General features: G+C 36.6%; 1 long non-coding RNA gene across 4 annotated transcripts in view; it reads left to right on the forward strand.

Annotated features, from left to right (window-relative positions):
• The window catches only part of LOC111768631 (uncharacterized), a 104,283-nt gene that overhangs the window by 37,140 nt on the left and 52,334 nt on the right, over positions 1-14,809 (forward strand). For 2 of the 4 annotated variants that reach the window (XR_011427886.1, XR_011427887.1), the window contains 2 exons: positions 12,283-12,369; positions 13,783-13,821. This is a non-coding gene — a long non-coding RNA (uncharacterized lncRNA). The remainder of the gene's footprint in view (positions 1-12,282; positions 12,370-13,782; positions 13,822-14,809) is intronic. The other 2 variants (XR_011427885.1, XR_002801101.2) reach the window with 1 other exon arrangement.

Consider the following 14,809-nt stretch of genomic DNA (forward strand, 5'->3'; position numbering starts at 1 on the left):
CCTCACCCCTGACAACCACCAATCTGTTCTCTGTATCTATTTTCCATAAAAAAATACTTCTAAGTGAGTCCTGTTCTTATGAGGTATCTTCGTCTACTTATAAAGATAAAAGTGAAGATATTAAAATTTTTTATCCAAACAAAAGGTTTTTTTTCTGATTGCCTGGTCATTTCATGTAAAGCCTTCTTTAGCCCCAATTCACTTTCAATTATCTTCGTAATTTAAGTTTTCATTTCATGTTGTGCACATGATTTAAGCATTGGTTAAATTATGACATGATGCTTTTTAAGAACACACCTATGTATATTTTGAATTTTGGAATTTGTAAATGGCATCAATTGATAATGAATCTTTTGAAATTAGTCTTCTTTTGGAAACAGAATTGATGAGCAGTCTTTGTTCAGTTAAAAAAGGGTCAAAACTAAATAAAATAAAGTAAGATAAAATAAACAATAATACACTATTAAAAATGTAGTTTTGAAAAAAGGTAAAGTGAACAAATATGAATTGTGCTAATAAAATCAGACACTTTCCCTGAAATTATTAAAATATGATGATATATAAAATCCAGTGTTAATGAGTGTATTGCAATGGATGTAAAATCAAAACAAGAGCAAAACAAACAATAAAACATTTTTATAACTATTGCAGCCAAAATATTTCTGCAACTTTCTCTTTTTTTTGAGGGAGATTAGCCCTGAGCTAACATCTGCCACCAATCCTCCTCTTTTTGCTGAGGAAGACTGGCTCTGAGCTCACATCCATGCCCATCTTCCTCTACTTTATATGTGGTACTCCTGCCCCAGCATGGCCTGACAAGCAGTGCCATGTCCACACACAGGATCCGAAGCAGCCAACCCCAGGCTGCCAAAGCATAACATGCAAGCTTAACTGCTAAGCCAACAGGCTGGCTTCCCAATTCTGCCACATTTTTAACGGAGGTTATCTTGTATTGCTGTGGAGTAGCCCAGAATTGATGCCATAAATCTTTGACCAGAAAAAACACCTGGGGGAAAACTGTGATAATTTGGAGATGAGAGGGGAAATCCTCTTTAGATTCCCAGTCCTTGTACAGAAAGAGGAATAAAGATGGCAGAATTATTTTCTAGACTCCTCTATCTGCTGAAGTGATGACCAGGGAAGACAAAGAGGTAGGGTCTTGGATAGTCCTGGGGAAAATATTTGTCTAATTGTCCTGGACTCAGGTATGCCATATCATGGGAGTGAACAAAAATTCAATCAAATTAGAGATTCAATTTTGTAGAAAAAAGAAAAAGTCACCATAACGCCACCATTGACTGAGTTTCTTTTTCACAAATGTGTGCCCTTGCCTGAGGTCTCTGAATGTTGAAGGGGAAGTCTGAATAAGTCATGACAGTGTCCTTGTTCTCTAGGCAGAGAGAATGGAGAGGAAGGGAGGTGGGGGAGGAAATTCAGACGCAATATTTGTACTCTGACCTTGATTAAAGTAGAAAACAGATTGTGTCTTGCCCAGAGAGGAGTGATTATTTATTTACACTGACATGTGTTGTATGAACACCTTGTGAGACACTCTGGGACTGTCATGTGCTATAGATCTTGGGGAAATCAGAGGTTCCTGATACTGTCCTTCTGGGAGCTTGAGCCCAAAACAGATTTACTGTTAATGAATCATTACTTGTGGTCAATAGTCCTTGATTTTATCCTTCTAAGATGAGTGCTATTGAATGAAAGGTATTTTACATGTATGAGCCTATATTTGCTAAAGGTTATCTTACAAATTTCTTTAGGTTGTATGCTAGTTTGAATGATTAAGTTTGTAACCCAATGCTAATTTAATTTTAAAGGTGCTTGCCATAATTAGAGGACATGCTGTAAGCACTACAGTGATTTATTCCAACACACATTAACACAGGATTTGGGCGGCTGGTGAAAATAGAGTACATGCAGAACAGAGCTGAAAAAGTGGAGGACTAGATAAGGATGATAAATTTAAGTTCAAAGAAAGGGTTTTCATCATGATATGTTTATTTTATCTTAATATCTCTTTCTCCTTCCTTTTTTATGACAAAGAAATAGACCCGGAAACTTGCTACCAAATAGTCTAAAATGATATCTAAGATTTTCATATCTGTGGCTTCACCCCATGAATCACCCAGAATGACCTCATTTTTAAGCCTTATATGTGTGATCTATTTTGTCTTACACCCTCCATAAGGTTGAGAATCAGACGAAGTCTAGATAAAGAAGGATGTTTACACATCTATGAACTGTATCCCCTAACGTTATTTTTACAAATGGGCTAGGCATAAAAGATAGTGATAGAAGGATGACATCAGCAAGATGGCAGAATAGGAAGCCCCAGACCTTCCTTCCGCCCACTGAAACACTGATTCAACAGCAGTATAAGGGCCAAGTCTCCTTATGAGAAATTTAGAAGCCAGTTAAAGACTCCCGTACCTCAGGAAAGCACAAATCCAGCTGTAGCACAGCTGGTAGCAAAGTCATGGTATCATTTTGCCATTGTACTTTCTCACAGTGTCATGCCATTTGGCATAAAAAAGAACAAAATTAGACTCCTATCTTACACAATACACAAAAATCAGGTCAAAATGGATTAAAGATTTAAATATGTGAGCTGACACTGTAAAACTCCTAGAAGAAAACCTCTAGGAGAAGGGAAAAGCTGCATGACATTGCTCTTGGCAACGATTTCTCGAACATGACACCAAAAGCACAGGCAACAAAAGCAAAAATAGACAAGTGGGACTGCATCAAACTAAAAAGCTTCTGCACAGCAAAGGAAACAATCAACAGAGTTAAAAGGCAACCCACAGAATGAGAGAAATTATTTGAAAACTATATATCTGATAAGAAGTTAATCTCCAAAATATATCAGGAACTCCTACAACTCAACAGCAAAAAAAAACAAAGAATGACTCAACTGAAGAATGAGAAAAGACTTAAATAGACATTTCTCCAAAGATGACATACAAATAGCTAGTAGTTATATGAAAAGATGCTCAGTATCACTAATCACCAGGGGAATGCAGATCCAAACAACGATGAGATATCTCCCCCCACCTCTTGGGGTGGTCATTATCAAAAAGATAGAAAATGACAAATGTTTTGGTGAGAATGTGGAGAATTTGGCACTGTTATACACTGTTGGTGGGAATGGAAAATGGTATAGCCAGTACGGAAAACAGTACAGAGTTTCCTCAAAAATTTCTAAATAGAGCTACCATTTGACCAGCAATCCTAGTTCTGGGTATTTACCCAGGAAAATTGTAAATGGGATATCAAAGAGATATTTGCCCTCCCAAGGTCATTGCAGTATTATTCACAGTAGTCAAGAGGTGGAAACAACCTGAAAGTCCATAGACGGATGAATGGATATAAAAAATGTGATATATGCATAAAATAGAATACTATTCTGCCTTTAAAAAGAAGGAAATCCTGTCATATACAACATGGATGATCTTTGAGAATGTTATGCTAAGTTAAATAAGCCAGTTACAGAAATACTGCATGATCCACTTATATGAAGTAGTCAAACTCATTGAAGGAGAGAGTAGAATGGTGGTTGCAAGGGGTTGGAGAGAGGAGGAAATGGTGAGTTGCTATTCCAAGAATATAAAACCAGTCACGCAAAATAAAAAAAATTTCTAAAGATCTGATTTAGAACATTGTACTTATAGTTAACCATACTGTATTCTTCACTTAAATATTTGTTAGGAGGGTAGATCTCATGTTACGTTTTTTAACACATGCAAAAGATGTTGGAAAACTAGCATGTGTTTTATTCGACAATGTAATTGCAATTTCTAAGATTTCATGTCTATTTTAACTTCTAAATAAACTCTGATCATTTTGGGGTATGCCTATTTCAAATCCAAAATGTCATGCCATGCATGGCATATTAAACAAGGAGATGGTTTCGGAATTGGGCAGAAAGTGAATAGACGGAGCTAGCTGGCAGGATCCACACATGTTCCTAGGTCAGAAGCAGTGCTAATGTTGCAGGTCTTCTTAAAGTTCAAATAGGATGGAGTCAAAGTAAGTGGATAGTAAAACACATTTCCACCTTGAATATACAAGGTGGAGTTTTAAATTTGCATAAATGTAAATCATAGTCTTTTAAAAATTTTCTTCCATTATATCTTAATGTTGTTTTAAATCTAGTTTCCTAAACTTTTTGATTCAGCCTTGAAAATGATGCCATAAGGATTAAAAAAGTAATACACTCAAAGGTCTAAAATTGCCTGAAGAATATCTTCTAGTCTAACCCAGTGTTTCCAGTCATCAGGTTTTACCACTTTGCAATTCAATGACTTCTGTTTACAAATGCCTGTGGACGAGATATGCCCTCAGATACCTACACTATTCCTAACTGGCATTAACTCTATCTGTCCTTGTACTTCCTACAACTGATGTGGGATTTTGCTCATCAACATATTTGAGAGAGCTCTATATTATCCTTCTTGTGCAAAATGCCAAGGCAGTGTTTTTAGTGATTTGATATTAGAAGTTGGTCTTTGAGAGTTCCCATAGTAACTGGTTGCTTGGCTTTGGGGCAGTGCTCGCTGGCAGCGTTTTCTCCCACGATAAAAGACCGTTGTTGAAGAACTGGTCATTGCTTTAGTGTCTAATTCTACCCAGCGCTCCATGCTTCTCTGCAGCCTTTCCTGATAATCTTACCTTTTAGTCCTTTTATAATTGCTGCTTCTATCTTTTAAAATGATCCTTTATTTTTTTTTTCATGTTAAGTGTTCAGAATTTTGCTAGTTCATTTAGGAAATGAACTTTACACAATCTTTGCAAAGAAAACCTCTTTAAAAAGAAATACTTGCCCTTCTTTAAATTCCTTCAAATAGTTTATACTACATATTTACATTTTACCCCATGGCCTCCTCTGGAAAATAAATATTGTTGTAGAATTGCACAGCTTGCAAATTCAACATTAAATTTCTCTGTGGAAGCCTGCAGATGCACAGAAATTAAATACAGTAGAATTATGTAGGAAATGAATGATCTGTAAATTCATTTAAAATGCCCATAGGTACCCCATCCCAAACTGGGGTGCTTTTACTGACATGCTGCATTGATTTTCTTGTATGCCACATTACATTGGGTTTGTATGTCTCCTTATGGGATGTTATCACTTTATGGTGCTGTGGCTTTTGTGGTGACACTGTGAACATAATGTAATGTGATGTGCCATGGCTGTGAAATGCCATTAAACTATGACACTCTAGAGAGTCGATGAATTATGCTGTTTCACTACTGCGGTTGCAGAGGGCAGAGAGAACTGCAGGAGGCACTTGCCTTGTAGGATTATCTGAATTTGTTTATCTACCTCATTTGAATCTTGTAAAGTTACATATTAGTAGAATTACTGGTATTACAAATGTCGAGGCAATTTGAGTTTTATGTCAGGAAACTCACTTGTCCCTAAAATGGGTTATTTTTTCACCCTTTCATTTCTGCAATTATGGATCAAGAATAAAAGAAAGTATCTTGTGTTATCTGGCCCAATATTTTTCTCTTGTTGCACGAAGAAGGAAAAGAACTGCTCTTCTCAAACCTGGCGCCTGCCCAGGGAAGACTGGCCAGAATCTAACAGAGGCAGTTCAGTGGTTTGTGACTGTTATCTGTACTGGGTTTTACTTTTTGATCTCTTGCTTTCTTGTGAATCTTCTAGTCCACAGAGACCTTCAAAGTAGTATAACCTTGGGTTTTTCTTTCGTTTGATGTCGTACTGCAATGGTTTGCTGCTGGAAGAGCTTGTACGTCACCATAACACTGAGTTAGAAGACATGCAGCCTTTCCTGCTCATCCATGGTCCCGGTACCTTAAATTAAAAAGATGGACTCTTTTAAAACAAATTTTTATTGAGAGCTTTTAAAAATGGAGTCCACTGTGAAAATTCTCTGGGGGCTACCATTTGCCTCAAAGTGTATGATAGCCGTGGTTTAATTTAGTGACTGGATAGCTTAAAACCAGTAGCAACAACCATATTTGAAAAGTTCCATTCCGTTTGTAAGACATTACATTTTTGTAAACGTTATCTAATGTAATTCTTACAATAAATATTTATATTATTAGTGTGTTTTATAGACAAGGACACTACAATTCCCCCAGATTTGCTTCTTCCCCTGCAATTCTTTTCAGTCTGGCTCCAGGCCCAAATCCTTATTGCCGCTTTTTCTTCACCCTGTCAAAAATTATTAGGGAAGTGTTTCTACCTAATCATTTATTTGTATGTGTGTATTAATTGCAATAGCAAGAAAAGTATTCACCATGTCATCAAACATATCGGCCTGGTTCATTTGTATAAAACAGGCCAGTTTGTGTAAGAGTTGCCCCAAGTCGTGTTATCATTAGCTGAAATAAGGATTCACAGCCCTGAAAGCTCTTGGACATGTGACATCACCAGTCCTCGTTTGAAAATCCTCTTTGGACTTAAATGTAGTGGAGGGAAGCCTGTGGAAAACATGGGTACGCTCAGAGGGAAGACATGCCCTTCCATGAGTCCTCTCTTCATCAGAGAAGTGCCATCTTTCATTTGCTCCCGATGTTCTCTTTCATGTATTGCTTTTACTACCTGCAGAAATATCATGCTTCTTCATGCTTTTTTTCTCCTGTTGGTTATCAGGTTAAATGACTTTCTTTGATACATATAATTCCAAAAATTATATTTTTCCTGAATTATTTAAAATACTCTCTCCATGCCATTGAAGAAAAATGTAGAGTAAAATGTAACACGTACTCCTTTAAAACTTGACCTTGATGTCAACATTATTCAATTGCAGTAGGATTTTTTCTAAGCCCATTTAATTTGATATTATGTTTTGTCAATGAATAAATGTATCCTAATTTTTTATGTTGACTTTAATGTGCTTATAATATTTACTATGACATTAATAACTTTGAAATATTTACATATTACATCCAGATTACTGGCATGATAATATGTTGTAGGAGTATTGCCAAATAAAAGAGTTCTTGCTTAGTAAATTGGCTTAATTGGTTCTCATTTATTTCCATAAGACATAGATTCTTGCATGAAAATATAGATGTTGTAGGTCCAAATGCAAATATTTAGTAAAATAATTATAAAATGTTTTTATAGCCTTGATTAGTTTTCTTCTCCTATAAACCCATATGTGCATGTGTGTGTCTGTATGTTAAATCAGACAATAAGATTGTAAGATAGGACTATCATGCTTAACTGGTAATGATCCAACCCATGGAACTCCTTCATGTCCTAGCTTTATTTATAATTATTTATACTTTTAATATGCAAGCTTTTACTTCCACTTTAGGGACACTGTTTATATTCTTGGCTGGTCCTCCATATTATTTTTCTATTGATGCTTACCAAATTATCACAAACTTAGTGGATTAACACAGCATACATTTATTGTTTCACAATTTCTGTGGGTCAAGAGTCCAGACAAGGTGGACTCAAGGTGTTGGCCGGGTTGTGTTCTCATTTGGAGGCTTGACTGGGAAAGAATCCACTTCTAAAATCATTCAGGTTGTTGGCAGAATGTATTTCCTTTTGGCTGTATGACTAAACATCTCAGTTTTTTACTGGCTGATGGCTAGAGACCATGCTCAGGTCCTAGAGGCTGCATATAGATGCCTGCCACGTGACCCTCTGCATAGGTGGGTCACAACATGGCTGTTTGCTTCTTCCAGGCCAGTAAGAGAATCTTACTCTCCAGACTGCTGGGATGGAGCCTTATATAACTTGACATAACCATTGGAGTGACATATGCCCTTTGCCATATTCTATTGATTGGAAGCAAGTCACAGTTCCCACCTCCACTCACAGAGGAGTGATTATAGAAGGTGTGATTCACAGAGATTCACCTTAGGGTTTATATGACACGACTCTCCCGCATTGCATCAAGGAATTCCATCAGTTTAAAATATACAAGTACCCCTGTTTTATCAGCATCTTTCTGGTTTCGTATGAGAGACAGGTTGGCCTTCGGGCAGTGTTTCTTGCTGCTGTTATCAAGGGCACTCTGAAAGGAATTAAGTCAGCTGGAAATTTTGAGGCTTGGGAACAATAATGCAACTTTTGCTCTATTCTTTCTCATCAGTACCTTCCACTAGAACACTACAAGTATTTTTTATGTTTCCAACTTTAATTGAGTAGGAGTTGATTGGCTTATATTATCCCATATAAAATAGTGATAACAGCAATAATAATAGTAATTACCATTATCTGCTCTTTGTGGTCCTTCTGAATATGTCATTTACCCTTTATAGCATTGCTGAAATTGAAGCATCACAATGTCCATTTTCAGAGATGAGAAAACTAAGATTAGAGAGTTTTGTGCATGTGCCCAAAGTAAAAAGCTCATAATTAGCAAAATGAATTTTTTAACTGATGTCTGGCTGAAACCAAAGCAATTATACTCATTAGAAGTATTTTGATGTGGTACAATACTATGTGAATGTTCCTAGGAAGAAAATTATCTTTCTTTTGTATTTAGAGAAACTTTTCGGAGCATACCCAGAATCTAGATTTTTTTTTCTTTTCGGATTTGGTAACATACTGAATATGTGGAATTCTGGAATTGTCCATTGCAGAGTTGCTCAATGTTGCACTTCTGACATTCTGTGTTGGATAATACTTTGTTTTGAGAGGCTATTCTGTGCACTTCAATATGTTTAACAGCATCCCTGGCCTCCACTCAGTTGCGACAAGCAAAACGTCTCCAGGCATTGCCGAATGTCTTGGGGATTGGAAAGTGGGGGATGTCAAAATTGCCTTTGGTTGAGAACCACTGTTCTCCAGGGAGCTGTAGTTTCCTTAAAGCTCCTGAATTTAGCTCTGAGACCTTCTCCCTGGGAATATTTTTAAGATTATATTTCTCTAAATGTGGCATGATATCTGCCATTTTTCCTTTTGCTTAAACCTTTTCAAAACCATTATTTTTCCATGATTGCATGTGCTAACTTATCATTTAACAGTTAGATATTTTACTTGTCAGATATTGAACTGGTGGTTTGGCCATTCAGGGGCTTTAAGATCTGAAAAGGCATCCATGTGAGGGCAAAGCCTTGAGCTTTCAAAAAGAACCTCCTTGGGCACAATGGAAATGTGCTCTAATTTCCTGCCATTCTAACACTCTTGCCAGATTTGTTCTAGAACTAATTTTTAACCCTTCTCACGCTGTATGTAACAACTCGATATTCAAGTTCCATATCTGACCTGGGCTCAAAAACTATTTTTGTTTTATTAACTGATTTGGGTACTCTCCCATGCTTGCTCTGCAAATAACTTTAGTCCCAACCTCATTTTTTGTGTAACAGCGTCTTCTCTTTCTGTTGACATTTATATTCAACTTGATTCACTGTATGATTAATGGAAGAGATCAGTATCATCCAGACTAAAGTGAGAGAGTTGGTCTACCCAAGAATAAGCACTCAAATAGGTACTTTCATCATTAACCTGGATCTTAACAACTTTATGTCCTATCTAACCTAGAAAATAAATCCCTTATTTGTGGGCAGGTGTCTTTATACAGTTTAAGCTTTTAAAATTAAATCTAAAATGAAAAAGTTAAAGAGAGAAGGGGAAAAAGCATTAAGATTTTAAAGGAGAACAGTGCAATTCACAAGCTTGAGGTGTTCACAGTGGTCTCTTTTCAAAGCATATATCAAAATGATAAATGAGATTTTATTTGGGGTTTTTTCATTCAGAGATATGAACATTCAGTTCTATTCTTTGTTTATTTTATCCGGGACATTTCCTCAACAAAACCAATATATCTCCTTTATTCTCTAATTCTATGATCATTTTTGTCTTGTTTTGATCTTGATTTTTTTTTTAATTGAAGTCCATGTTCTTTGATCTTCCTTCTTTGATATGCTTATTTATGTCTTCCATATGATAGTTAAGCAAACTATCCATTTAGAAAAATGAAGTTACATTCTTCAGCTTTTTTACCTGCTTGCAGGAATAAAAATCTGCATTAATTCTGAAAAGGCCGGATATAAATTTGCCTTTGCATTATCATTGAAAATATGGAAACTGCTAAGAAAATAATAAAGTAAATCAGAATAAATTGGGAATATTTACTCCCTTAAGAGAAAGTAGATATAAGGTCTGTGATTATAGTGAAAGCAAAACGAGTGGTTTATTCAAGTGAGTGAGCAAGTAGAAGATTGAAAGTCAATACTATCTGTAAACCTAGGACAAAATTTGTCTGAGAGGGGTTCCAGTTTATCAACTTTATTTTGATAGAGTTGACAAAATTAACTCTATGAATCAAATTACAACTTAAAGAAGTTTTAATTCTCAACGTATTTCTAATTCAGAAAGACCTTCTTTCAATTTGTATTCATTGCTTTTCTGCATGTGAGTGTAGATTTTATATACATGTACATAAAAAGCAGAAGAGTGCATCATGCACTGTGGTTCTCAGTCTTTTACTATTTGTGCATGTCAAATAGTAATTAAATAGAATTAGTAATTTAATAGAATTAAAGTCTAAATTCTAACCAATGTCTTTACTTCACCTCCAAACACATGTAAAGATTGCACTTGGATTTGCTATTATATTTGCAAGGTCAGATCTTGTTGCCCAAATCTTAGTTCTAAGAGAATATATTTCATTGCATGATATCAGTATGTCTTTCCTCCTTCTTACCCCCTCTCTAGCATATCCATTGCCTGCTAGAACATGATTAGAAATTAAGATTCAGGATATTTCTATCAATCAGGATGGTCTCAGTTATGCTGTGGTGAAAACAATAACCTCCCAATCTCCGTGTCTTAAAACAACAAAGATTTTATTCTTGCTCTTGCTGTGTGACTAGCAAGGGTCATTGGGGATTCTCTTCTGCATCTTTGCCACTCTGGGACCTGTGCTGATGGAACAGTCACTCTTTGAAACACTGTCCCTGTGGCAGAGGGAAAGAGAGACTAGTGAATTACACACTGGCTCTTTAACTATTCTACCGGAAGCGATCCTTACATTTCCACTCACAATTCACTCACCAATGAAGTTAACTGACAACTCCTTACTAATAGGCTACAGAAAACATGCTTATTTCATTGTCCTGATGGAAAGACAGAAATATTTGTGGGCAACATCGATGCAATATTGACTGTCGCCATTTACTCTTTAGATCACAAAATATTAAGTTCACTTTCCTTTCTATATGCAGAACACACTAATCTCTTCCCCAAGCAAGATTGCTAAAAAGTCTGATCCAGTCACTGGGTCCAAATCAAAGCCCAAGAGCTTTAAATTATGTCTGGTTAATAGGTGTGTCCTCTGGGACATGGGCTTGTGAACTAAGGAGACACAAAATCTGTCGTCCTTTCCCCTCCTTCATAATCCCAATACACCGTGGTAGGACAGGTCTAGGGTGACAATAATAAATACTCGCATCCAGAAAGAGGAAGAATGGGCAACAAATGGTAATCATTCCCATAGCAACCTGGAAGCTCACTAAACTGGCACTGTTTGGTTCCTCTAACCTAAGGATGGGGAACATTCTTTGATTAAGCTCTGCTGGCTCTTTGAAGGTGCTTCCCTGTCCTTTCATTCTCAGGCATCTTCCTTTTCCGTTATCTCGCTTGGCCACATCTGAATACAGCCTCCTTGGGGATGAGCCAATTTCTCAGGCTGCTTCCTGTTTGTAAACTACTGGGGGCCAAGAGTCATCTTATGTCTCAAATGGTCACAGTCTCTTTTAGTCCTGGCAAGTTGTGGTTTTTGACAGTAAAACCCTTTCAGAACTAAGTCAGCTTCTTATTGATTTGATTCCAATTCAGCTCCATATATCCATGTGCACACCCATACTTAGTGTATTTCTACACATAATTTCCATATTTGCTGTATCTGTTGCCTTTCTTGCTCCTATGCCTCCCTTGCTGTTGTTCTACTTAATTGCGTGTTGCTGAGCCTTTCTGGCTTTGGAAATAGAGAGAGCCACACACTTACTCTCTTTTCTCTGAAAGGTTTTGTCCAATTGAAATGAGTTACTGGGTGTTGCTCTCATAGTGTTACTTTCACTCAAAATCTCTTTGTGCATTTATTCCTTGTAGCTTGTGCACCTACTTGGAATATCATTTCAATGCTAACAACTGGCAGTGAAAGGATGCATTAGCCAGGGTTCTTGGTTGCCAGGAAGCAAAGTTGAATCTGGCTAATTAAGTAGAAATAGTGTCTATTAAAAGTATATTGGGTAGCTCACAATTTTTTTTGGCATCAGAGAACCAAGCTTCAGGCTAAGTTTCCAGGAATAACACCAAAATCTTTCCTGCAGAGTTTACCTGATGAAGCATTACTGATGCTGCTACCACCCCATGGAGACTTGTTGGAAGATGCCATGGCTGCTACTGCCTAACTGAAGGTGGGTCTGTGCCAGGAAGTTTTGATCTCTGCTACCGTCATAATTTGACACCCCAGCCACCACTACTACTGGGAACAAAAAGAATCTTGAATGGGCCTACTTCCCAAAGTTGTACACTATTGATTTAAAGTTCTTGAGAAGTTTTCTGGATTCTACCTTGAGGATATCAATTCCTAAATCTGTAAATTAATCAAACATAGCAAAGACATTCAAAAAGTACTAAGTAGGCAAAATAAATGACATTTACAATCTCATCTTGTTTTCAGCCATCATACTGAAGGTTTAATGGATCTCTCCTAACACTGAAAAATTTTCCAAAATCCTGCATGTAGGTTCTGGAATTTAAAAGTATTCTAGTTATTAACTAGCTACTATGTTCAAAATTTTCAAATTAGTATCACTCCTAATGGGCATCCATACCGGAGTGCGGTAGCATATTACTAACGATGACATTCATATACAGAAAACTGGTTTTCATATTCACTTTCTCATTTCATCTTTACTACAACTCTTTGATATAGTGTTACTATTACTTTAACCTATCAGAACAGGAAATGAATGTACAGGGGCTCTGTGGTTTGGCTCAGTGTTATTTCTCAGATTCAAAATTTGAATCCAAACTTTGGGTTCTAAAATTTGAGTTCTATAGATGAAACTGAAATTATGCATTGATATTAGAAAAAGGGTAGACTCAAAGGGAATTAAATAGAGGGAGGACAAGGCCTTCACATGTGTGTTGGTGGGTGGGAGGAATGGTTAAAGTGAGATAGAAGGATATGGGGTGTGGATGCTCTGTGTCATGCTGGAGTGTTGAGAAACCCAAATTACCTGTATCATTGTGTAAGTCCACAGAAGGAAAGAAAAATAGGTGTGTGAAGGAAATAAAATAAATTAACATTAAATACCTCATAATTAGCTGAAGACTTACGAGTATCGTTTTTTAGAATTTCATGTTTTTCTGAAATTTGATACCACACAAATATTGCACTCCATCAGCTTCCTAAAAGACACACTGGCTGTTTTCTTCAAATTCAATTTGTCTTCCCTACAATGTTAATGAGTTGTCTGAATATTAGTGTGGGGGATCGGAATTGGCCACCGAAGATATGTCTCTTTGGCATGAGGATATTTTGGGCTGGTTACTTTTAAAAACTGCAGACATGAGAGAAACTCTGAAAAGTAGAATTTACCCTTTGTAAGAGACATTTACATTTGTAAGGGAAATCTCCATCTGTAAAGGTGTCTCCCTCTCTGTACCAGGAAGAAGAGGGGATGACCTTATCTCTAGAAACTCTTATCAATTTGGAAGGCAAGGACTTAAATCTGCATAATAACCTTACTCTTGTTTTCTGTACTTTCTGCTAATCTCCCATAACTGACTCCCCCTCTCCCAACACCCTCCTTTGCCTTTAGCTGAAGATGGTATTGAAGATGAGAGCATCTGCCTTTTTGGTGAGTTGCTTAGTTGCCTTGAGTCTCTCCCATGTACACATGTTATAAAGCTTTGTTTAATTTTCTCCTGTTATTCTGTCTCATCTGAATTTAATTTGTAGCCTGGCCAGCAGAAGGAGCAAGAGTGGGTAGAGGAAATGTCTTCCTCCCCTACAATTAGCATTGTCTAAGTTTTAGATTCATTCAAGTTCATTAACCAGTTGAAAACATGGTTTTCCAACCTATTTTACTTCCTTGTTGACACCTTTTGCCCAATGGCACTTTGTTCTTGTTTTGTGGCTCTGTTCACAAACTATTATTGCACTGTGACATTCCCCAAACAAATATTTGGTTTTTATAAAAGGTGTATAATGTTTCTTAAAAAAATGAAGTGAAAGATGATGAAAATAGTAGTTTCAGGGTTAATTCAACTCTCAGATATCATGCACTGAGCAGAAGTTCTACCATTTGAATTTATTGTCTGGTTAAGAAAATTGAGAGCTTTTGCACTTGGCCACCTCTGATCACCATCATCTTTTCTCCCAACACTGACTTATCACTGATACTCACCTGCCTTTTTCAAGTTACAGCATATATTGAAATTTCTACTGTGCCTTTCATTAATTACCAAGGAGTACAAGAACAGCCACGCAAAACTACTATCAAGCTGTACGTCCAGTATGGCTTATGTGATAGCTCATAGGAGATCCTGTAGCTCTTAAGAGCATTCATGTCACCACTTTATCAGTTGGGAGAGACTGTAGTGGTTACTTACGCTTTTGACAATGCAGGAGCCTCCTCATCTTCAGAAAATTAATCAGATTTCTGCCTTTTGTTCAGACCCACCCTGTTTTTAAACAAATGTATTACTACAAATTATGGTATGACAGTTCCAATTTATGTTTCATATTATATTTCTTAAATTAGATTCATTGAGACTTTGGGATAGGTGGATTAAATTATTACTTAAATGCCAAATTTAATTTAGTACTAAAAAGATTTCTTATCT

This window comes from Equus caballus, chromosome 17 (genome assembly GCF_041296265.1).
Source record: "Equus caballus isolate H_3958 breed thoroughbred chromosome 17, TB-T2T, whole genome shotgun sequence".
NCBI classification, from domain to species: Eukaryota; Metazoa; Chordata; class Mammalia; order Perissodactyla; family Equidae; genus Equus; species Equus caballus.